This window comes from Bos indicus, chromosome 6 (assembly GCF_029378745.1).
Source record: "Bos indicus isolate NIAB-ARS_2022 breed Sahiwal x Tharparkar chromosome 6, NIAB-ARS_B.indTharparkar_mat_pri_1.0, whole genome shotgun sequence".
NCBI lineage: Eukaryota > Metazoa > Chordata > Mammalia > Artiodactyla > Bovidae > Bos > Bos indicus.
In genome coordinates this window covers 5,114,665-5,138,935 of record NC_091765.1, presented here as the reverse complement: position 1 = coordinate 5,138,935, position 24,271 = coordinate 5,114,665, and the positions used below count along the sequence as shown (strand labels likewise).

Sequence of the window (24,271 nt, the reverse complement as noted above, 5' to 3'; positions counted from 1 at the left end):
CCTAACATCGGAGAAGGCAATGGCACCCCACTCCAGTACTCTAGCCTGGAAAATCCCATGGGCGGAGGAGCCTGGTGGGCTGCAGTCCATGGGGTCTCTAAGAGTTGGACACCACTGAGTGACTTCACATTCACTTTTCACTTTCATGCATTGGAGAAGGAAATGGCAACCCACTCCAGTGTTCTTGCCTGGAGAATCCCAGGGACGGAGGAGCCTGGTGGGCTGCCGTCTATGGGGTCACACAGAGTCAGACACGACTGAAGTGACTTAGCAGCCTGGACCTAACATTCCAGGTTCCTTTGCAATATTGCTTTGTATAGCATCAGCCTTTACTTCCATCACCAGTCACATCCATAATTGGGCATTATTTTCTCTCTGGCTCCATCTCTTCATTCTTTCTGGTGTTATTTCTCCACTCTTCTCCAGTAGCATATTGGGCACCTACCAACCTCGGAAGTTCATCTTTCAGTGTCATATCTTTTTGCATTTTCATACTGTTCATGGGGTTCTCAAGGCAAGAATACTGAAGTCATTTGCCATTGCCTCTTCCAGTGGACACGTTTTGTCAGAACACTCCACACTCCAACATCCATCTTGGGTGGCCTTCCAAATAGCTCAGAAAAGAAGAGAAGCCAAAGGCAAAGGTGAAAAGAAAAGATATACCCATTTGAATGTAGAGTTCCAAAGAATAGCACAGAGAAATAAGAAAGTCTTCCTCAGTGAGCAATGCAAAGAGATAGAAGAACACAATAGAATGGGAAAGACTAGAGATCTCTTCAAGAAAATAAGTGATACCAAGGGAACATTTCATGCAAAGATGGGCATGATAAAGGACAGAAATGGTATGGACCTAACAGAAGCAGAAGATATTAAGAAGAGGTGGCAAGAATACGCAGAAGAACTATACAAAAAAGACCATCATGACCCAGATAACCATGATGGTGTGATCACTCTCCTAGAGCCAGACATCCTGGAATGTGAAGTCAAGGGGATGTTAGAAAGCATCACTATGAACAAAGCTAGTGGATGTGATGGAATTCCAGTTGAACTATTTCAAATCCTAAAAGATGATGCTGTGAAAGTCTATGGATATGCCAGCAAATTTGGAAAACTCAGCAGTGGCCACAGGACTGGAAAAGATCAGTTTTCATTCCAATCTCAAAGAAAGGTAATGCCAAAGAATGTTCAAACTACCGCACGATTGCAATCATATCACACACTATGAAAGTAGTGCTCAAAATTATCCAAGCCAGACTTCAACAGTACATGAAACATGAACTCCAGATGTTCAGGTGGATTTAGAAAAGGCAGAGGAACCAGAAATCAAATTGCCAACATCCATTGGAACATAGACAAAGTAAGAGAGTTCCAGAAAAACATCTACTTCTGCTTTATTGACTATGCCAAAGCCTTTGACTGTGTGGATCACAACAAACTGCAGAAAGTTCTTCAAGAGATGGGAACACCAGACCACCTGACCTGCCTCCTGAGAAACCTGTATGCAGGTCAGGAAGCAATAGTTAGAACTGGACACAGAACAAGAGACTCCTACCAAATAGGGAAAGGAGTACATCAAAGTTCTATGTTGTCACCCTGCTTATTTAATTTATATGCAGAATATATCATGTGAAATACTGGTCTGAAAGAAGCACAAACTGGAATCAAGATTACCAGGAGAAATATCAATAACCTCAGATATGCAGATGACACCACCCTTATGGTAGAAAGCGAAGAACTAAAGTGCCTCTTGATGATCCCTATCAAGCTACCAACGGTATTCTTCACAGAGCTAGAACAAATAATTTCACAATTTGTATGGAATTACAGAAAACCCCAAATAGCCAAAGCTATCTTGAGAAAGAAGAATGGAACTGGAGGAATCAACCTACCTGACTTCAGGCTCAACTGCAAAGCCACAGTCATCAAGACAGTATGGTGCTGGCACAAAGACAGAAATATAGATCAATGGAACAAAATAGAAAGCCCAGAGATAAATCCACGCACATATGGACACCTTATCTTTGACAAAGGAGGCAAGAATATACAATGGATTAAAGACAATCTCTTTAACAAGTGGTGCTGGGAAAACTGGTCAACCACTTGTAAAAGAATGAAACTAGAGCACTTTCTAACACCCTACACAAAAATAAACTCAAAATGGATTAAAGATCTAAATGTAAGACCAGAAGCTATAAAACTCCTAGAGGAGAACATAGGCAAAACACTCTCTGACATACATCACAGCAGGATCCTCTATGACCCACCTCCCAGAATATTGGAAATAAAAGCAAAAATAAATAAATGAGACCTAATTAAACTTAAAAGCTTCTGCACAACAAAGGAAACTCTAAGCAAGGTGAACAGACAGCCTTTAGAATGGGAGAAAATAATAGCAAATGAAGCAACTGACAAACAACTAATCTCAAAAATATACAAGCAACTCCTACAGCTCAATTCCAGAAAAATAAATGACCCAATCAAAAAATGGGCCAAGGAACTAAATAGACATTTCTCCAAAGAAGACATACAGATGGCTAACAAACACATGAAAAGATGCTCAACATCACTCATTATCAGAGAAATGCAAATCAAAACCACCATGAGGTACCATTTCACACCAGTCAGAATGGCTGCAATCCAAAAGTCTACAAGCAATAAATGCTGGAGAGGGTGTGGAGAAAAGGGAATCCTCTTACACTGTTGGTGGGAATGCAAACTAGTACAGCCACTATGGAGAACAGTGTGGAGATTCCTTAAAAAACTGGAAATAGAACTGCCTTATGATCCAGCAATCCCACTGCTGGGCATACACACTGAGGAAACCAGAAGGGGAAGAGACACATGTATCCGATGTTCATCACAGCACTGTTTATAATAGCCAGGACATGGAAGCAACCTAGATGTCCATCAGCAGACGAATGGATAAGAAAGCTGTGGTACATATACACAATGGAGTATTACTCAGCCATTAAAAAGAATACATTTGAATCAGTTCTAATGAGATGGATGAAACTGGAGCCTATTATACAGAATGAAGTAAGCCAGAAAGAAAAACACCAATACAGTATACTAATGCATATATATGGAATTTAGAAAGATAGTAACAATAACCCTGTATATGAGACAGCAAAAGAGACACTGATGTATAGAACAGTCTTTTGGACTCTGTGGGAGAGGGAGAGGGAGAGGGTGGGGAGATTTGGGAGAATGGCATTGAAATACGTATAATATCATATATGAAATGAGTCGCCAGTCCAGATTCGATGCATGATACTGGATGCTTGGGGCTGGTGCACTGGGACGACCCAGAGGGATGGTATGGGGCGGGAGGAGGGAGGAGGGTTCAGGATGGGGAACACATGTATACCTGTGGCGGATTCATTTCAATATTTGGCAAAACTAATACAATATTGTAAAGTTTAAAAATAAAATAAAATAAAGTGAAAGAGTAGAGTGAAAAAGTTGGCTTAAAGCTCAACATTCAGAAAACGAAGATCATGGCATCTGGTCCCATCACTTCATGGGAAATAGATGGGGAAACAGTGGAAACAGTGGCAGACTTTATCTTTGGGGGCTCCAGAATCACTGCAGATGGTGACTGCAGCCATGAAATTAAAAGATGCTTGCTCCTTGGAAGAAAAGCTATGACCAACCCAGACACCATACTGAAAAGCAGAGACATTACTTTGCCAAGAAAAGCCCATGTATCGAAGCTAAAGTTTTTCCAGTGGTCGTGTATGGATGTGAGAGTTGGATTATGAAGAAAGTTGAGTGCCAAAGAATTTATTTTTTTGAACTGTGGTGTTGGAGAAGACTCTTGAGAGTCCCTTGGACTGCAAGGAGATCCAACCAATCCATCCTAAAGGAAATCAGTCCTGAATACTGATGCTGAAGCTGAAACTCCAATACTTTGGCCATCTGATGCAAAGAACTGACTCATTGGAAAAGACCCTGATGTACTGGAAAGATTGAAGGTGGGAGGAGAAGGGGACAACAGAGGATGAGATGGTTGGATGGCATCGCCGACTGATGGGCATGAGTTTGAGCAAGTTCCAGGAGTTGGTGATGGACAGGGAAGACTGGCATGCTGCAGTCCATGGAGTTGCAAAGAGTCAGACACAACTAAGCGAGTGAACTGAACTAAACAGACTGGATGGGAGGTGTGAGAAACAGAATTGCCAAGGATGATACTGAATTTTTTGGCCTAGGTATCTGGAAAAAAATCAAAGCTCCTTTATCTAAGAGGCAGGAGACTGCAGAAGAAGGGTAGATTTCTCCAAGGAGAACTTTTGAATGTGTCTGGCAGGCCTCAAGTTCAAGGCCATTTAAACCAAGCCTGCACCATCCAGGGAACATGGGTTAGTGTTGCAAGTCTATATTGGAAGTAACTTAAGCTTTGAGTTGCACTTTATCAGGGGGCTTTGTTTTTCACTCTCTGCTCTTTACAGTGACAAAGAACCTGGCCTTGTAGACCCCAGAGGGTCAGGAAGGGTCACACTGCCCCTGCTTTACCTCACCTTGATGGAGTAACACTTGAGTTCCCGGCTTTATGTGGAACCCCAACTTGGAAAGATCTGACACCTCTTCCAGCATCTAGGGGCCTGCTGCCTTCCTTCCTGGAGGCACTCTTGCACCTTTCTCAAAGCCACCGGTAGTGAGAGAGTTCCTCTCACATGGCCAACCTCTTTGGGCCTCTCAAGCTGGGAGGCATTCTCCACGGTTAAGGACTCCTGTGGTTACACTGGTCTTTAGTCCAAATTCAAGATATTCTTTCCATATCAAGGTACTTAACCTTAGTGTCCTCATCTCAAAGCCACCTTTTCCACATAAAGTAACATACTCACACATTTCTTGGATTAATATATTGACATTTTTGTGGGGCCATTATTCTGCCTGCCACAGTCAGTATTATTATTAGGTTTATTCAGCACAGTGGCTGCAAATCTTACCAAGAATAACCCTTTTCATGCTTCAGGCCAGCACTGAGGTGCCATCCACAGCACTGACATGACACCCACACACAAATTCCAAACTCAGACAGTAGTCTTTAACGAGAAAGGAAAGATGAAAAGTAAACTGGTGGGGAGTCTTGTGGGGATTGGGGACCCTCAATTAAAATTTCTTAATCACCATCCCCCATTGATTCTGGGGCAGCCAAAGTCCTCACGACTTTTCCTTTCTCATTTCTTCAGTCAAGACTATACTTCAGTTTCCTTTAGTGATTCTTTATATTATCTTTTATTGCAGTGTAATTGACATGTAACACCATACCAGTTTCAGATATACAGTATAAAGATACAGTATTTGTATACATTTTGAAATGATCACCAATAATAACTCTACACTGAGATAATATTTACAAGAAGTATTTGAATTTTATTTCAGTTGTTAAATACATCCCAACAGGGTAGTCACAAGTAAAATGTAGCTCTGAGTCAAATCTTAAGTTCATTTCTTTGATCTTTTATCCATTTGTGTAAGTTTAGATATTATTCACATTCATACTTTGGTGTTATTCTTGGATCATTTTATGTTTCAAATGAAGTCAGAGTGACATATGAAGAATGAGCAAGTTTCAAAAACTTTTAACGAGACTGTTAAATAGGGGTTGATAACTTGGAACTGGACCGAGTTGGGTAATAGTACCAGCAGAAGAGCCCCACAGGAATACAGTGTACTCCTTGGATTTTTTATCTAAATTATCTGTTCAGTTCAGTACAGTTCAGCCGCTCAGTCGTGTCCGACTCTTTGTGACCCCATGGACTCCAGCATGCCAGGGTTTCCTGTCCATCACCAACACCCGAAACTTGCTCAAATTCATGTCCATCGAGAAGGTGATGCCATACAACCATCCCATCATCTGTCATCCACTTCTCCTTCTGCCTTCACTCTTTGCCAGCAACAGGGTCTTTTCTAAGGAGTCAGTTCTTTGCATCAGGTGGCCTAAGTATTGGAGTTTCAGCTTCAGCATCAGTCCTTCCAATGAATATTCAGGACTGATTTCCTTTAGGATGGACTGGTTGGATCTCCTTTGCAGTTTAAGGGACTCTCGGGAGTCTTCTCCAACACCACAGTTCAAAAGCATCAATTCTTCAGCACTCAGGTTTCTTCACAGTCCAACTCTCACATCCATACATGAATACTGTAAAAAAAACATAGCCTTGACTAGATGGATCTTTGATGGCAAAGTAATGTCTCTGCTTTTGAATATTGTATCTATCATAGCTTTTCTTCTAAGAGCAAGTGTCTTTTAATTTCATGACTGAAGTCACCACCTGCAGTGATTTTGGAGCCCCCAAAAATAAAGTCTGTCACTGTTTCCATTGTTTCCCCATCTATTTGCCATGAAGGGATGGGACTGGATGCCATGATCTTAGATTTCTGAATGTTGAATTTTAACTTTTTCACTCTCCTCTTTCACTTTCATCAAGAGGCTTTTTAGTTCTTCACTTTCTGTCATAAGGGCGGCCTCATCTGTGTATCCGAGTTTATTGATATTTCTCCTGGCAATCTTGATTCCAGCTTGTGCTTCATCCAGCCCAGCATTTCACATGTTGTACTCTGCATAAAAGTTTAGTAAGCAGGGTGACAATATACAGCTTTGACGTACTCCTTTTCCTATTTGGAACCAGTATGTTGTTCCACCTCCAGTTCTAACTGCTGCCTCTTGACCCACATACAGGTTTCTCAGAAGGCAGGTAAAGTGGTCTGGTATTCCCATCTCTTTCAGAATTTTCCACAGTTTGTTGTGATCTATACAATCAAAGGCTTTGGTGTAGTCAATGAAGCAGAAGTAGATGTTTTTCTGGAATTCTCTTGCTTTTTTGATGATCCAACAGATGTTGGCAATTTGATCTCTGGTTCCTCTGCTTTTTCTAAATCCAGTTTAACATCTGGAAGTTCATGGTTCACGTATTGCTGAAGCCTGGCTTGGAGAATTTTGAGCATTACTTAGCTAGGGTGTGAGATGATTGCAATTGTGTGGTAGTTTGAACATTCTTTGACATTGCCTTTCTTTGGGATTGGAATGAAAACTGACCTTTTCCAGTCCTGTGGCCACTGCTGAGTTTGCCAAATTTGCTGGCATATTGAGTGTAGCACTTTCACAGCATCATCTTTTAGAACTTGAAATAGCTCAACTGGAATTCCTTCACCTCCACTGGCTTTGTTCATAGTGATGCTTCGTAATATCCACTTGACTTCACATTCCAGGATGTCTGGCTGTGGGTGAGTGATACACTATCATGGTTAAGATCTTTTTTGTTTAGTTCTTCTGTGTATTCTTGCCACCTCTTCTTAATATCTTCTGCTTCTGTTAGGGCCATACCATTTCTGTCCACTCCAATCATTCCAAACCATCTGTAGTCTTCAGCCAAATCTATTTGGAAGTAAAATAAGCTACAGCTCATGGTGAGTCCCAGGGCTTTTGTCACCTTGAAGGAGAAATCACTCAGAGAGAGCAAAGGGACCAAGTTCCTTTTATACTGATGAGGACAGCTGGGTGTACCCAGGTCAAGGCTTGACGTGGCAGGCCAGAGGACTGTACCTCTCAGCGATGAGAGACTGCCAGCGTTGTAATGGTAACAACCTTTGAAGCCTCACACCTTTAAACACACTATTTTCAGAGCTCAAGCCTTCTCTTTTCTAGTACCTTCTTTTTGGCAGGAAACAGACATACACAAATGCCTACATATACAGTCTTTAGTTGTAAATATTTCTAATATAGCTTAATGCTCTTTGCTTAGGTTTTCTTTTGATAATGATGTTGATCTTTAAGCTGCCCATCTGTATAATTATAAATATTATAATTGATAAATATATTGATACATTTTAGAAATATATATGTTATCCCTTCTATTCCCCTTCTGCTTCTGAGACTGATACTGAAACATGTTTAAAATATTCTGAAAATAAAAGGAAGTTCATCCTTATGCTGTGTCACTTGCTGAAAACTTAAATTGAAGTGCCCCTTGTTTGCTGGGCAGCCTTGTTTGCACCTGCTTCAACTAACCTAAAGTATTTTCTGATACATGATTCCTGTCCAGGCATCTCAGCCAGTAGTATGGTATCATTTTTAAAGATTTGGAGGAGAGCAGTACAGGAGCATAGATTTTTCAGTCTCTGAGAATGACCCAATAAACAGGGAAATTAGGTTAACAAAAGGAAACAATTGATTTAAAACATGTTCAACCAAAATGAAAAATAATCCCACACACTGAAAAACACTTGGTTGAGTCAAAACACCAAAAGCAACATGGTATTAAACTAAAAATGGGAAATAGGAAAGAAGACAAAGTGAGATCAGAAGGTATTGAGAGTCAAAGACTCCAGAAACTGCTTCTGGGATACAGTCCTGAAAATCATGAGCCAGAAAATATATGTACACATGGAAAAGACATGTCAGAAACAATGTGCCTACAACACAGATAAAAACTATAATATAGTGTTTCATTTATAGCTGAAGGAATTAACAAGGTTTAGGAAACCAGTATAAACCATGAATAGTTGTATATTGCTGATCTAGAAAAACAGAGGAATGATTGGACAACAGAAAACGCAAAGTGTTGCTAACATCTCTCAGAAAAGGAAAAATCATTCCAGAAATTAAATTGAAAGGAACAAAAGATCCGATAGACAGGGTAGCATCATAAAGAAATATTGACAGAAGATGAAAAGGAGGAGAATGGGAGGAAATCAGACATAAGGAGGTAAAAATGATTCACTCTAAAGTGACAGATATAAAAGGCAGTCAGAGAAAATCCCATTTATGTATAATACACAACACTTTTTTTACCCAAAAAGAAATGCCATATAGGTCACCTCTTTGAGGGCAGAGCATCTAAATTATTTATGATTATTTTACAATGGTGATTTGTCTGTTCTCTTCTCATTTATTCATCATTTATATTATATAATCACTTATTTACATCAATGTGGATTCATGTATATTTATTTTTTACCTTAGGTTACTTTGCAATACTCCTTTCTTCAATTTCTTGCTCAGCTGGTTCTGAGTTTGTCTGCTGGGGTGCTTTCTCAGTTGGTCCCTGTGTCCTTCTGACGTATACTTATCATTGTTGAGTTTTTGTTTGTTTTTTGTTTTTAGAGCACATCCATGTTCCAGATTCATTTTTTATATATCCAGTCCCACTCCTAGAATATATCATTTTTCAAAAATATCCTGGTTCTTTTTCCTGGAAAGTAGTATTAAAAACTAGGATCTAGGCACTAGATATGCCCATTGCTTGTGGGATATCATTGTTTTTATGCCTTCTCATCTGACAGAGCAATAAAATATGTGTTTATACTGAGGCATGTGCATACACTTATCTATAGATATTTCTATGTGTTTCTAATCATCTGTTATTACATTAAGCTACTCATGAATTTATACTAATGTCTCCAAACCTCATCCATTACCCCATGAATCATCCCAGTCTCCTCCCCTTCCTTTCCCGGGCTTCCCAGGTGGCACAGTGGTAAAGAATCTGCCTGCCACTGCAGGAGACACAGGTTCGATCTTTGGGTGGAGAACACCCCTGGAGAAGGAACTGGCAATGCACTCCAGTATTCTTGCCTGGGAAATCCCATGGACAGAAGGAGATTGGTGGGCTACAGTCTGTGGTATCTCAAAGAGTCTGATATGACTGAGCACGCACGCACACACTCCTTTCTTACCTGTAAACTCCCACTTCAACTGAGAAACTAGCTCCCATCACCTGCTACTTATTTGTTTTTTAAATTGTAAATATGCCTGGGCAGTCAGTTGTGTCCAACTCTTTGAGACCCCATGGACTGAAGCACACCAGGCTCCTCTGTCCACGGAATTTTGCAAACAAGAATACTGGAAAGGGTGAAAGATAAAGTTGCCCAGTCGTGTCCGACTCTTTGTGACCCCATGGACTATACAGTCCATGGAATTCTCCAGGCCAGAATACTGGAGTGGATAGCTGTTCCCTTCTCCACCGGATCTTCCCAACCTAAGAATCTTTACCAGTTGAGCTACCAGGGAAGCCCAAGAATACTGGAGTGGTTGCCATTTCCTTCTCCAGGAGATCTTTCCAATCCAGGGATCAAACTTCCCAACCCAGGATTCGAACTTGTGTCTCTTGTGTCTCCTGCATTGGCCCGAGGGTTATTTACCAGCTGAGCCAATGTGAAAGCCCCAATATACATGCATAGAGTTATCTGTCTTTTTAATTTGTACTCCCATGAAATCCAAATAGGAAAAGGAGTAGGTCAAGGCTGTATATTGTCACCCTGCTTATTTAACTTCTATGCAGAGTACATCATGAGAAACGCTGGCTGAAAGAAGCACAAGCTAGAATCAAGATTGCTGGGAGAAATATCAATAACCTCAGATATGCAGATGACACCACCCTTATGGCAGAAAGTGAAGAGGAAATAAAAAGCCTCATGATGAAAGTGAAAGAGGAGAGTGAAAAAGTTGGCTTAAAGCTCAACATTCAGAAAACTAAGGTCATGGCATCTTGTCCCATCACTTCATGGGAAATAGATGGGGAAACAGTGGAAACAGTGTCAGACTTTATTTTTGGGGGCTCCAAAATCACTGCAGATGGAGACTGCAGCCATGAAAATAAAAGACGCTTACTCCTTGGAAGAAAAGTTATGACCAACCTAAATAGCATATTCAAAAGCAGAGACATTACTTTGCCAACAAAGGTCCGTCTAGTCAAGGCTATGGTTTTCCCAGTGGTCATGTATGGATGTGAGAGTTGGACTGTGAAGAAAGCTGAACGCCGAAGAATTGATGCTTTTGAACTGTGGTGTTGGAGAAGACTCTTGAGAGTCCCTTGGACTGCAAAGAGATCCAACCAGTCCATTCTGAAGGAGATCAACCCTGGGGTTTCTTTGGAAGGAATGATGCTAAAGCTTAAATTCCAGTACTTTGGCCACCTTATGCGAAGAGTTGACTCATTGGAAAAGACTCTGATGCTGGGAGGGATTGGGGGCAGGAGGAGAAGGGGACGACAGAGGATGAGATGGCTGGATGGCATCACTGACTCGATGGATGTGAGTCTGAGTCAACTCTGTGAGTTGGTGATGGACAGGGAGGCCTGGTGTGCTGCGATTCATGGGGTCGCAAAGAGTCAGACACGACTGAGCGACTGAAATGAACTGAACTGAACTGAGACATACCTTATCAATTAGAATCCAGAGTTGCCTTTAGTCTTGCAGACTCTTCTTATTTCTAAAGATACTTAGGTCAACAACTTTTCCCCATTTCCTTCAGTAAGGTTGTTTCATACATTCATTCAACCTCCTAAATAATTTCTTAAAACTTTGTATAGCATTGTTTCATTTATTATTCTATAAAGTTTGATGGGTTTTGACAGAGTATCATGCATCCACCATTACAGTATCCTACAAAATAGTTTCACGGGCCTGAAAAATCCATTGTGCTTTACCCATTGAATTCTCCTCCTGCCACTGAATTTCCCTAAAATACCACAGATCTTTTTACTTCATTTATAGTTTTCCCTTTTCTTGTATGTCATAATAGTGGAATCACATCAGGTATTTAGCTTTTTCAGGCTGACTTCTCCCATTTAACGAGACCATTTAAGATTCATTCATGTCTTTCCATGGGTTATTCGCTTATTTTGTTTTATTGCTAAGTATTAGTCTACTGTATGAATGTACTACAGATTGTTCATCCATTTACTTACTTAATGGCAGCTTGTTTGTTTTTAGTTTGGGGCTATTGTGAACAAAGACGCTACACAAATTCATGTGCAGGTTTTATGTAGATACATGCTTTCAGATAATTTGAGTAAATATCTAGGGACACAAAAGCTAGATAATAATGGTAATATTAGTTTTACTTTTTTAAGAAACTGACAAGTTTCCTTCCAAAGTGCCCGTACCACTCTGCATTCTCACCAGCAATAAATAAGTGGCCCTGTTGCTCTATACAATTAACATTGTCAATTTTTTTTTTAAATTTTGGATATTCTAATAGATATGTAGTGGTATCTCATTTTAATTTATAATTTTTTAATGACAAATAGTCTTAAGCCTCTTTTCATATCCTTATCCAATGTTCACTGCAACTCTACAATAGCTAGGACATGGAAGCAACCTACATGCCTATCGACAGATGACTAGATAAAGAAGCTGTGGTACATATCCTTATTTGCAGCATCTTCTTTGCTGAGGTGTCTGTTTATATTTCTGCCCATTTAAAAAAATAGGTTGTTTGTTTCCTTATTCTTGAGTTTTAAGAGTTCTTTATATATCTTGGATACAAATCCTCTATCATATATGTCTTAAGCAAATATTTTCTCCAAGTATGTGATTTGTCTTTTCATTTTCCTAATGATGTCACAGAAGTGTTTTTATGTTGATGTATGGCAAAACCAATACAATATTGTAAAGTAATTAGCCTCTAATTAAGATAAATAAATTAAAAAAACGTTTAATTTTATATTGGGGTATAACCAATTAACAATGTTGCGATAGTTTCAGGTGAACGGCAAAGGGACTCAGCCTGCGTATACATGTATCCATTCTCTCATAGAATCCCCTCCCATCCAGGCTGCCACATAACACTGAGCAGCACAGAAGTTGTTAATTTTCGTAAAGTCCAAGATATCATTTTTTTCTTGCAAGTATAGTGCTTTTCCTGGAGTGGGAAATGGCATCCCAATCCAATATTCTTGCTTGGTAAATTCCATGTACAGAAGAGCCTGGCGGGCTGCAGTCCATGGGGTCACAAAGTTTCAGACACAACTGAGCAACTGAGCACATAGAGCTTTGGGTATTGATTCTAAAACCTTATCAGCAAACCCAAGGTCAGGGTCATGTAGATTTTCTCCTATGTTTCTTCTAGAAGATTTATAGACTTAATTTTTGTGAAAGGCACAAGGTCTCTGTCCACTTTCATTTTTTGCAGATGAACATTTAATTATCCCAGAACCATATGTGGAAAAGGCTATCATTTTTTCCATTCTGTTGCCTTTGTTGTCGTTCAGTTTCAGTTGTTTCCAACTCTTTGCAACTCCGTGGGCAACAGCATGCCAGGCTTCCTTGTCCTTCACTTTCTCCTGGAGTCTGCTCAAACTCATGTCCGTCGAGTCAGTGATGCTACCCAACCATCTCATCCTCTGTCGCCCCCTTCTCCTCATGCTTTCAGTCTTCCCAAGCATCAGGATCTTTTCCAATGAGTTGGCTCTTTGCATCAGGTGGCCAAAGTATTGGAGTTTCAGCTTCAGTATCAGTCCTTCTAATGAATATTTAGGGTTGATTTCCTTCAGGATTGACTGGTTTGATCTCCTTGCAGTCCAAGGGACTCTCAAGGGTCTTCTCCAACACCACAGTTCAAAAACATTAATTCTTCACTGCTTAGCTTTCTTTATGGTCCAACTCTCACATGCATGCATGACTACTGGAAAAAGCATAGCACTGACTATACAGACCTTTGTTGGCAAAGTGATGTCTCTGCTTTTGAATATGCTATCTAGGTTTGTCACAGCATTTCTTCCAAGGAATGAGGGTCTTTTAATTTCATGGCTACGGTCACCGTCCACAGTGATTTTTGAGCCCAGGAAGATACAATCTGCCACTGTTTCCACTTTTCCTCCATCTGTTTGCCATTGCCTTTGCTGCTTGTCAAAAATCAGTTGATGGTATTTATGTGGGTCTGTTTCTAGGGTCTCTCCTCTGTTCCATTGGTCTACATCACTACTGTTTTATCAATACTACTGTAGTAATTACTCTAGCTTTATAATAAGCTTTATAATCTAGTAGTGTGAATCTTCCAGCTTTATTATTTTTTTCCAGGGTCACATTAGACATTATATGAGGTGTTTTTTTCAGCTTTTTGTATAAACTTTAAAGTCAGTCTGTTCGGTATGAAGATTCTGTAAAAAGCTAGAAATAAAACCACCATATGACCCAGCAAACCCTAGGTTTATTCTAAACTCCTGGGCATATTCCATGAGGAAATCAAAACTAATAAAGACACATGTACCCTAATGTTCATTGCAGCTCTAAGGCAATGGCACCCCACTCCAGTACTCTTGCTTGGAAAATCCCATGGACCGAGGAGCCTGGTGGGCTGCAGTCCATGGGATTGCAAAGAGTTGGACGTGACTGAGTGACTTCATTTTCACTCTTCACTCTCATGCATTGGAGATGGAAATGGCTACCCACTCAAGTATTCTTGCCTGGAGAATCCCAGGGACAGCGGAGCCTGGCGGGCTGCCATCTATGGGGTCGCACAGAGTCAGACACGACTGAAGCAACTTAGCAGCAGCAGTAGAACATGGAAGCAACCTAGATGTTCATTGACAGATGAATGGATAAAGAAGTTGTGGTACATATATATGACAGAATACTACTCAGCCATAAAAAGGTACGCATTTGAATCTATTCTAATGAGGTGGACGAAACTAGAGCCTATTATACAGAGTAAAGTAAGTCAGAAAGAGAAATATAAATATTATATACGGACATATATATGGAATCTAGATGGCACTGATGAATTTTTTTTCAGGGCAGCACTGGAGAAACAGGCATAGAGAGCAGAGCTATGGACATGGTGGGAGGAGAGGAGGGAGAAGGGGAGAGATATGGAGCCAGTAACAGAAATTTACAATAGTGTATGTAAAATAGATAGCCAGTGGGGATTTGCTGTGTGACTCAGGGAACTCAAAGAGGAACAGAAATTTATGACAGTGTATGTAAAATAGATAGCCAGTGGGGATTTGCTGAATGACTCAGGGAACTCAAACAGGAACAGAAATTTACAGTAGTGTATGTAAAATAGAATACTAGCCTGGGTAGCCTTTCCCTTCTCCAGGGGATCTTCCCAACCCAGGGATTGAACCCAGGTTTCCCACATTGCAGGCAGATTCTTTACCAGCTGAGCCACATGGGAAGGCCAAGAATACTAGAGTGGGTAGCAATTCCTTCTCCAGGGGATCTTCCCAACCCAGGAATCGAACCAGGGTCTCCTTCATTGCAGGCAGATTCTTTACCAACTGAGCTCTCAGGAAAGAGAAAGACTTCACTATTAAAAACAATAAATTCATACCTAGTTTTAATCTTTATATATTTACAACTATATGTGAGGAAAAGCATAAAATCACTCCTGAAAGAAAAAATCTATAGACTTAATGAAGGGAACACAATGTAGATAAGCTATGAAAGGAACATACCATATTTTTAGTTAAGATTCAACACTAAAAACTTATAATTTTAACAATATTCCAGTAAAAACCTTATTTTTGAAACCAGCCAAGCAATCATGGATTTTTTTAGAAGAATAAAAATGTAGGAAAAAAGAGCAGTTTCTAGGAAGGAGAAAGACTTCTAGACCTGTGATATATTATACATGTGTAGTACTAAAGCCTCTATAATCAAAACCATGTAGTGCGATAATAATGCATGCATACTAATGGAAAGGCTTCCCGAGTGGTGCTAGTGGTAAAGAGCCTGCCTGCCAATGCAGGAGACTTAAGAGAAAGATATAGGTTCAATCCCTGGATCGGGAAGATCCCCTGGAAGAGAGCACAGCAATCCACTCCAGCATTCTCACCAGGAGAATACTATGGACAGAGGAGCCTGGTGAGCTATGGTCTGTAAGACTGCAAGTAGTCGGACAGGACTGAAGTGACTTACCATGCACGAACACTAGTGAAAAATAATTTTTAAAATCCCCAAATAAGTCAAATTGTATATGCTAGGTTAGAAGTTAGATGGCATCACTCACTCAATGGACATGAGTTTGAACAACCTCCAGGAGATGGTGAAGGACAGGGAAGCCTAGTGTGCTGCAGTCCCAGGGGTCCTAAAGCGTTAGAAAGGACTGAGCAACTGAACAACAACAAAGTTAGAAAATATTTTTAAAAGAGTATCTGCTATCAATGGGAGGAAAATGGTGTTGGGATGGCTGGTAAGCCATATGACAGAGGACCAATTTGAATCGGTTTCTGGCTCATATAAGTGAATAAAAGGAACATATACAAATTATAAAGAGATATATGTGTAAATTTTTTTATAAAGTGTAACTAAGTAGGAAAATTCTTCTAAGATACAAAAGCTGGGGCGTTAAATAAAGAGATCTATAAATCTGATTAGGTTAAAAACAGAAACTTTAAAATACAGAAATGTGACTCAGTTCAGTTCAGCCACTCAGTCATGTCTGACTCTTTGCAACCCCATGAATCACAGCACGCCAGGCCTCCCTGTCCATCACCAACTCCCAGAGTTTACTCAAACTCATGTCCATCGAGTCGGAGATGGCATCCAGCCATCTTATCCTCTGTCATCCCGTTCTCCTCCTGCCCCCAATCCCTCCAGCATCAGGATCTTTTCCAGTGAGTCGACTCTTCACATGAGGTGGCCAAAATATTGCAGTTTCAGCTTCAGCATCAGTCCTTCCAATGAAGACCCAGGACTGATCTCCATTAGGATGGACTGATTGGATCTCCTTGCTGTCCTAGGGACTCTCAAGAGTCTTCTCCAACACCACACTTCAAAAGCATCAATTCTTTGGCACTCAGCTTTCTTCACAGTCCAACTCTCACATCCATACATGACCACAGGAAAAACCATAGCCTTGACTAGATGGACCTTTATGGCAAAGTAATGTCTCTGCTTTTGAATATTGTATCTAGGTTGGTCATAACTTTCCTCCAAAGGAGTAAGCGTCTTTTAATTTCATGGCTGCAATCACCATCTGCAGTGATTTTGAAGCCCCTCAAAATAAAGTCTGACACTGTTTCCCCATCTATTTGCCATGAAGTGATGGGACCAGATGCCATGATCTTCGTTTTCTGAATGTTGAGCTTTAAACCAACTTTGTCACTCTCTTCTTTCACTTTCATCAAGACGCTTTTTAGTTCCTCTTCACTTTCTGCCATAAGGGTGGTGCCATCTGCATATCTGCTGCTGCTGCTGCTAAGTCACTTCAGTCATGTCTGACTCTATGTGACCCCATAGACGGCAGCCCACCAGGCTCCCCCATCCCTGGGATTCTCCAGGCAAGAACACTGGAGTGGGTTGCCATTTCCTTCTCCAATGCATGAAAGTGAAAAGTGAAAGTAAAGTCAGTCAGTCATGCCTGACTCTTAGCGATCCCATGGACTGCAGCCTACCAGGCTCCTCCATCCATGGGATTTTCCAGACAAGAGTACTGGAGTGGGGTGCCATTGCCTTCTCCACTGCATATCTGAGGTTATTGATATTTCTCCTGGCAATCTTGATTCCAGATTGTGCTTCTTCCAGCCCAACGTTTCTCTCATCCAAGTACTAACCAGGCCCGACCCTGCTTAGCTTCTGAAATCAGATGAGATTGGGTGCGTTCAGGGTGGTATGGCCGTAGACAGCCCAGCTTTTCTCATAATATACTCTGCATGGAAGTTAAATAAGCAGGGTGACAATATACAGCTTTGACATACTCCCTTTCCTATTTGGAACCAGTTTGTTGTTCCATGTCCAGTTCTAACTGTTGCTTCCTGACCTGCATATAGGTTTCTCAAGAGGCAGGTCAGGTGGTCTGGTATGCCCATCTCTTTTGGAATTTTCCACAGTTTATTGTGATCCACACAGTCAAAGGATTTGGCATAGTCAATAAAGCAGAAGTAGATGTTTTTTCTGAAACTCTCTTGCTTTTTCAATGATCCAGCGGATTTTTTGGCAATTTGACCTCTGGTTCCTCTGCCTTTTCTAAAACCAGCTTGAACATCTGGAAGTTCCCGGTTCACGTATTGCTGAAGCCTGGCTTGGAGAATTTTGAGCATTACTTTACTAGTGTGTAAGGTAAGTACAGTTGTGCGGTAGTTTGAGCATTCTTTGGCATTGCCTTTGGGATTGGAATGAAAACTGACCTTTTCCAGTCCTGTGGCCACTGCTGAGTTTTCCAAATTTGCTGGCATATTGAGTGCAGCACTTTCACAGCATCATCTTCCAGGATTTGAAATAGCTCAACTGGAATTCCATCACCTCCACTAGCTTTGTTCGTAGTGATGCTTTCTAAGGCCCACTTGACTTCACATTCCAGGATGTCTGGCTCTAGGTCAGTGATCACACCATCGTGATTATCTGGGTCATGAAGATCTTTTTTGTACAGTTCTTCTGTGTATTCTTGCCACCTCTTCTTAATATCTTCTGCTTCTGTTAGGTCCATATCATTTCTGTCCTTTATTGAGCCCATCTTTGCATGAAATGTTCCCTTGGTATCTCTAATTTTCTTGAAGAGATCTCTAGTCTTTCCCATTCTGTTGTTTTCCTCTATTTCTTTCCATTGATCGCTGAAGAAGGCTTTCTTATCTCTTCTTGCTATTCTTTGGAACTCTGCATTCAGACACTTATATCTTTCCTTTGCTCCTTTGCTTTTCACTTCTCTTCTTTTCACAGCTATTTGTAAGGCCTCCTCAGACAGCCATTTTGCTTTTGTGCATTTCTTTTCCATGGGGATGGTCTTGATCCCCGTCTCCTGTACGATGTCAAGAACCTCCGTCCATAGTTCATCCAGCACTCTATCTATTAGATCTAGTCCCTTAAATCTATTTCTCACTTCCACTGTATAATTATAAGAGATTTGATTTAGGTCATACCTGAATGGTCTAGTGATTTTCCCTACTTTCTTCAATCTCAGTCTGAATTTGGCAATAAGGAGTTCATGATCTGAGCCACAGTCAGCTCCCAGTCTTGTTTTTTTGACTGTATACAGCTTCTCCGTCTTTGGCTGCAAAGAATGTAATCAATCTGATTTCAGTGTTGACCATCTGGTGATGTCCATGTATAGAGTCTTCTCTTGTATTGTTGGAAGAAGGTGTTTGCTATGACCAGTGCATTTTCTTGGCAAAACTCTATTAGCCTTTGCCCTGCTTCATTCTGTATTCCAAGGCCAAATTTTCCTGTTACTCCAAGTGTTTCTTGACTTCCTACTTTTGGATTCCAGTCCCCTATAATGAAAAGGACATCTTTTTTGGGTGTTAGTTGTAAAAGGTTTTGTAGGTCTTCACAGAACCATTCAACTTCAGCTTCTTCAGCGTTACTGCTTGGGGCATAGACTTGGATTACTGTGATATTGAATGGTTTGCCTTGGAAATGAACACAGATCATTCTGTCATTTTTGAGATTACATTCAAGTACTGCATTTTGGACTCTTTTGTTGACCCTGATGGCTATTCCATTTCTTCTAAGGGATTCCTGCCCACAGTAGTAGATATAATGGTCATCTGAGTTAAATTCACACATAACAGTCCATTTTAGTTTGCTGATTCCTAGATTGCCGACATTCACCCTTGTCATCTCCTGTTTGACCAGTTCCAATTTGCCTTGATTCATGGAACTAACATTCCAGGTTCCCTTGCAATATTGTTCTTTATAGCATCAGACCTTGTTTCTGTCACCAGTCACATCCACAACTGGGTATTGTTTTTGCTTTGGCTCCATCCCTTCATTCTTTCTGAAATTATTTCTCCACTGATCTCCAGTAGCACATTGGGCACCTACCGACCCAGGGAGTTCCTCTTTCAGTATCCTATCATTTTGCCTTTTCATACTGTTCATGGGGTTCTCAAGGCAAGAATACTGAAGTGGTTTGCCATTCCCTTCTCCAGTGGACCACATTCTGTAAGACCTTTTCACCATAACCCGCCCATCTTGGGTGGCCCCACATGGCATGGCTTAGTTTCATTGAGTTAGACAAGGCTGTGGTCCTTGTGATCATAGAGGAGATAAAGGGAAACCCCAGAAAGGTGGGGAATCCCACGAGATTTGACTCCCCTGCCAAGACATCACCTTCTGGCCTAAGACCCTGAGAGCCTTGCCCAGGAACCTGGGACTTTGCTCTGACCCCTCTCCTACTGCCTGGAGGACCCTGGGCAGCGGCCGAGAGGAGCTACCCCATGCCCAAGATCAGGGGCGGTGGCCGAGAGGAGCAACCCCACATCCAAGAGCACTGGCTGCATGGGTGCAGGAGAGCCTAGAGGAGCTACTCCACGTTCAAGGTCAGGAGGGGCGACCTCATCCAAGGTAAGGAGCAGTGGCTGAGCTTTGCTGGAGCAGCCATGAAGACATACCCCACGTCCAAGATAAGAGAAACCCAAGTAAGGCGATAGGTGTTGTGAGAGGGCATCAGAGGGCAGACACACTGAAAGGTGACTAGTGTGATATAATCTAATGGCATAATCATCTGAAAAGCAATCTTCAATATAATTAGTGAAATATTGTTATTGATAATATTGTTATTATTAGCCTACTATTATATATATCAGAGTAAAACAATATTAATGGAAGACTAAGAACAAGTAGGGGAGAAGGCAATGGCACCCCACTCCAGTACTGTTGCCCGGAAAATCCCATGGACGGAGGAGCCTGGTAGGCTGCAGTCCATGGGGTCGCTAAGAGTCGGACACGACTGGGCGACTTCACTTTCACTTTTCACTTTCATGCTTTGGAGGAGGAAATGGCAACCCACTCCAGTGTTCTTGCCTGGAGAATCCCATGGATGGAGAAGCCTGGTAAGCTACAGTCCATGGGGTCGCACAGAATTGGATACGACTGAAGCAACTTGGCAGCAAGAAGAAGTAGAATTAGTACTTTTACAGCCCTGAATAAGTTTTAATGGTTTATTTCATATACTCCGTTTGGGGATAATTTCTGGACAGTTTGCAATTTTATTAACATTGTGAGTGGGATGTTTCCTATTTTATTTCCTAACAGATTATTGGTAATGCATAAATATGAGTGCATATGTATATGTGTATTATTAATATTTGAACAGTTTTATTAGGTCATCCTATCAAACACTTGTTACTTCTACTCAATATTTTTTTATTTTGTTAGAATTTTAGAGGGAAAATAAACAGTATATCTTCGATTTAGAGCCAGCTGAAATGTAGGCACAAGAACAAAACAGGTGGAAAAGGACAGCTATGGAGACATACTTAGCAATACTGCACACCTGAATTAGGCAGACATTCCTCAGTCACAGCATTGCTAAGCAGGTACAGGCAAGTTCTAGACAGACTTGCCTGGGTAAGCTAACTGAACAGTTGACTAGAAACTGGAATACAAGTCTGTGTAGGTAACACATTCAAAAGGAGAACAGAACAGGAACTTAATTCACCCTCCCAAGCAGACCAGTCTCATAAAGATACAAGTTAGTGGGGGAGGATGAGGTGATAAATTCCTGTTCTGTGTGAAACCACATCACATTAAACCTTCAGGCCAAAAGAATGGAAAGTCTTTCTAAAATTTTAGTTTTTTCTTGGCTATTGAATGGGTTTAATCACTTCTCTGCAGAAATGATAACTGTCTTTGTCTTTCCACAACTGAAGTCTGTCTGTTTCAATTATTTATATTATTTTCTTGTCCCTTTTAAGTATTTAAGTACATGACTCCCAAGTACAGGAGATGTTCTAAGACTCTGGCTCTGGGAGCTTAGATGGGAAATCTTTTGCAGTGAGTCAATAATTATGTGTTTTTCTCTATACTGCAGTGTATATTTTCTTGACCCAGTGAAGTAATACAGATGAGCCAGCACTTCACTGGACCTTTTGCCTTCTTATCTCCCTTTTTTCTTCCTTCCTTTCTTCCTTTCTTCTTTCTTTTCATGTTGTATTTTAAACTCATAAAGTGTAGTCCTGGAATATGTTTCTCATTTTCCACTGCCAGCAATGTAATGCATATAGTGAAAATTGATTAAAGAATTTATTCTGTTGCCAATTTCTTATCTTTAGTCACTTGTCAATTACTTTTTTGTTTTTTGTTTTATATGTCTTAGTATTTTTATGAGAATGCTGGGCAGAGTGGGTTAGGAACCCCTAGTTTATTATTACATTAATCTAGAAATCTCAACATTTAAAAAAAATCATTTCCAATTTTTTTGACAAAAGTACTTGAACTACCATCAAAAGAGACATACATATATATACACACACACACACATCTCTCAGTAAATATCCTAATTACTTATGCCCATTTCAAATGAGGAAGAGAGATTCTAAGAGGACCACTGTGGGAGGAACAGATAAAAAAATGAAAGTAAACTAGTTAAAGGGAATATCTTACAACCTGTAGACAGTATAAGCATAGAGAATTCAAAAGCAATTCAATAGAATCATTCTGCTCAACTCTTTTTACCCAGTGGTGGTTTAACATTGTCAGTACTACTTAAGGTAAAGCAGGAAGCAGTCAAAAGCTTAGTAATGCCAATAATGACACAAAACATTCTGTGAAATAGGCACACACATGTACACACACATATATTTCCAATCACCCACAGCACATACTTTGATATTCATGTGACAAAATTAAATTATTTTCAACTTTCACAACAACTTGGCAAGGTAGAAATTATATCCCCGATATATAGATTAGAAAACTCAGGAAGTCTTGCCTTTTAAAGATACAGAATTTAAGAACTATTAGGTTGGTGCAAACATAATTGTGGTTTTTGCATTATTGAAATTTTCTGTTTGATATTGGAATACATTCTTAGGTAAATGTGGTTATGTTATACATTATTTTTGTGCACATTTCTTTTTTTTTTTTTGCTAATGACTTATTACTTGCTTTTTATTTTGTATTTATTTGAGACTATAGAAATGATGTTAGACAAAAAGTAAATTTGAGTGATTTTCTTATTCAAGTTCAAAACGGGTTGTAAAACAGAGGAGACGCACACAACATCAACAACAAATTGGGCCCAAGAACTGCTAACAAACTTAGAGTGCACTGTGGCTCAAGAAGTTTTGCAAAGGAGACGAGAGTCTTGAAGATGAGGAGCACAGTGGCTGGCTATCAAAAGTTGACAATGACCAATTGAGAGCAATCATTGAAGCTAATTCTCTTACTACTGCATTAGAAGTTGCCAAAGAATTCAACATCAACCATTCTATGGTCATTTGGCATTTGAAGCAAATTAGAAAATTGCAAAAGCTCAATAAGTAAATGTCTCATGAACTGACCAAAAATCAAAAAAATCGTCATTTTGAAGTGTTGTCTTCTCTTGTTTTATGCAACAGCAAGGAACCATGTCTCAATCGGATGGTTACATGTGATGAAAGTGGATTTTGTACAATGACCGACAATGCCATCTCAGCGATTGGACAAAGAAGAAGCTACAAAGCACTTCCTGAAGCCAAACTTGCACTAAAAAAAAGAATCATCGTCACTATTTGCTGGTCTCCTGCTGGTCTGATCCACTACAGCTTTCTGAATCCTGGCAAGACCATTACATCTGAGAAGTATGCTCAGCAAATCAGTGAGACACCCTGAAAACTACAAAGACTGCGGCTGGCATTGGTCAATAGAAAGGGCCTAATTCTTCCCCATGACAATGTTTGACCACATGTTGTACAACCAACACTTCAAAAGTTGAACAAACTGGGCTACAAAATTTTGCTTCATCCACCATATTCACCTGACTTCTCTCCAACGAATTAGCACTTCTTCGAGCATCTCAACAACTTTTTGCAAGGAAAATGCTTCCTTAGCCAGCAATCAGAAAAGGCTTTCCAAGAGTTTGTCAAATCCCAAAGCCTGGGATTTTTATGCTATAGGAATAAACAGACTTAGTTCTTATTGGCAAAAATGTGTTGATTGTAATCGTTCCTATTTTGATTAATAAAGATGTGTTTGAGTGTAGTTATAACAATTTAGAATTCACATTCCAAAACCACAATTATTTTTGCATCAACCTACTATAAACTCCAACTGAAATATTTCACAGGAGTTCATTTGTTAAAGACATCAGTGGAGAAATTAATATAATGTAATTATTTTCTACAGTGCACAGTGTCATGAAAATCAGTGAAGTTGTGAATAAACTACAACCATATAACATCACTAATATCTGTCAGAGTATATTGGGAGAAGTTACTTTATCCTGAGAAAGCTTATCTGTGCAAATTGCATGATCTCTTCATTTTAGTGTTATCTGCATTAGTCTAAATTTCTGAGTTTTGAGTATTATCATAAAATGGAAAGAAATGTGAAATCACATTTTACTCTTCAAAATGTGAGACTGTACAAATTCTGGAATGAGATTTAACATCTGAAATAGTACACCATAATCATGGCTTTACTTGGCTTTTTCCTCCTAAGTGACATGTGACTTAAGACTGAATCTTAAAATTTTACTTTCCTACTTAGAATAGCTGTTGGCTAAATATTAATGTAAATCTAAGAGACAGAAGTTCTGTAGCAGCCAGCCAGCTTTCAGTATGATTTCTGTGTCCACTTTACTTTTTTTTATTTGGATATGTGATTATTTTTTTCTCACTTCCTT

The 24,271-nt window shown here is 40.1% G+C and overlaps 1 pseudogene; it reads left to right on the top strand.

The window, feature by feature from the left end:
- Positions 1-23,608, top strand: part of LOC139183573 (histone-lysine N-methyltransferase SETMAR-like) — a 96,488-nt pseudogene extending 72,880 nt beyond the window's left edge.
- Positions 23,609-24,271: the final 663 nt, after the last annotated feature.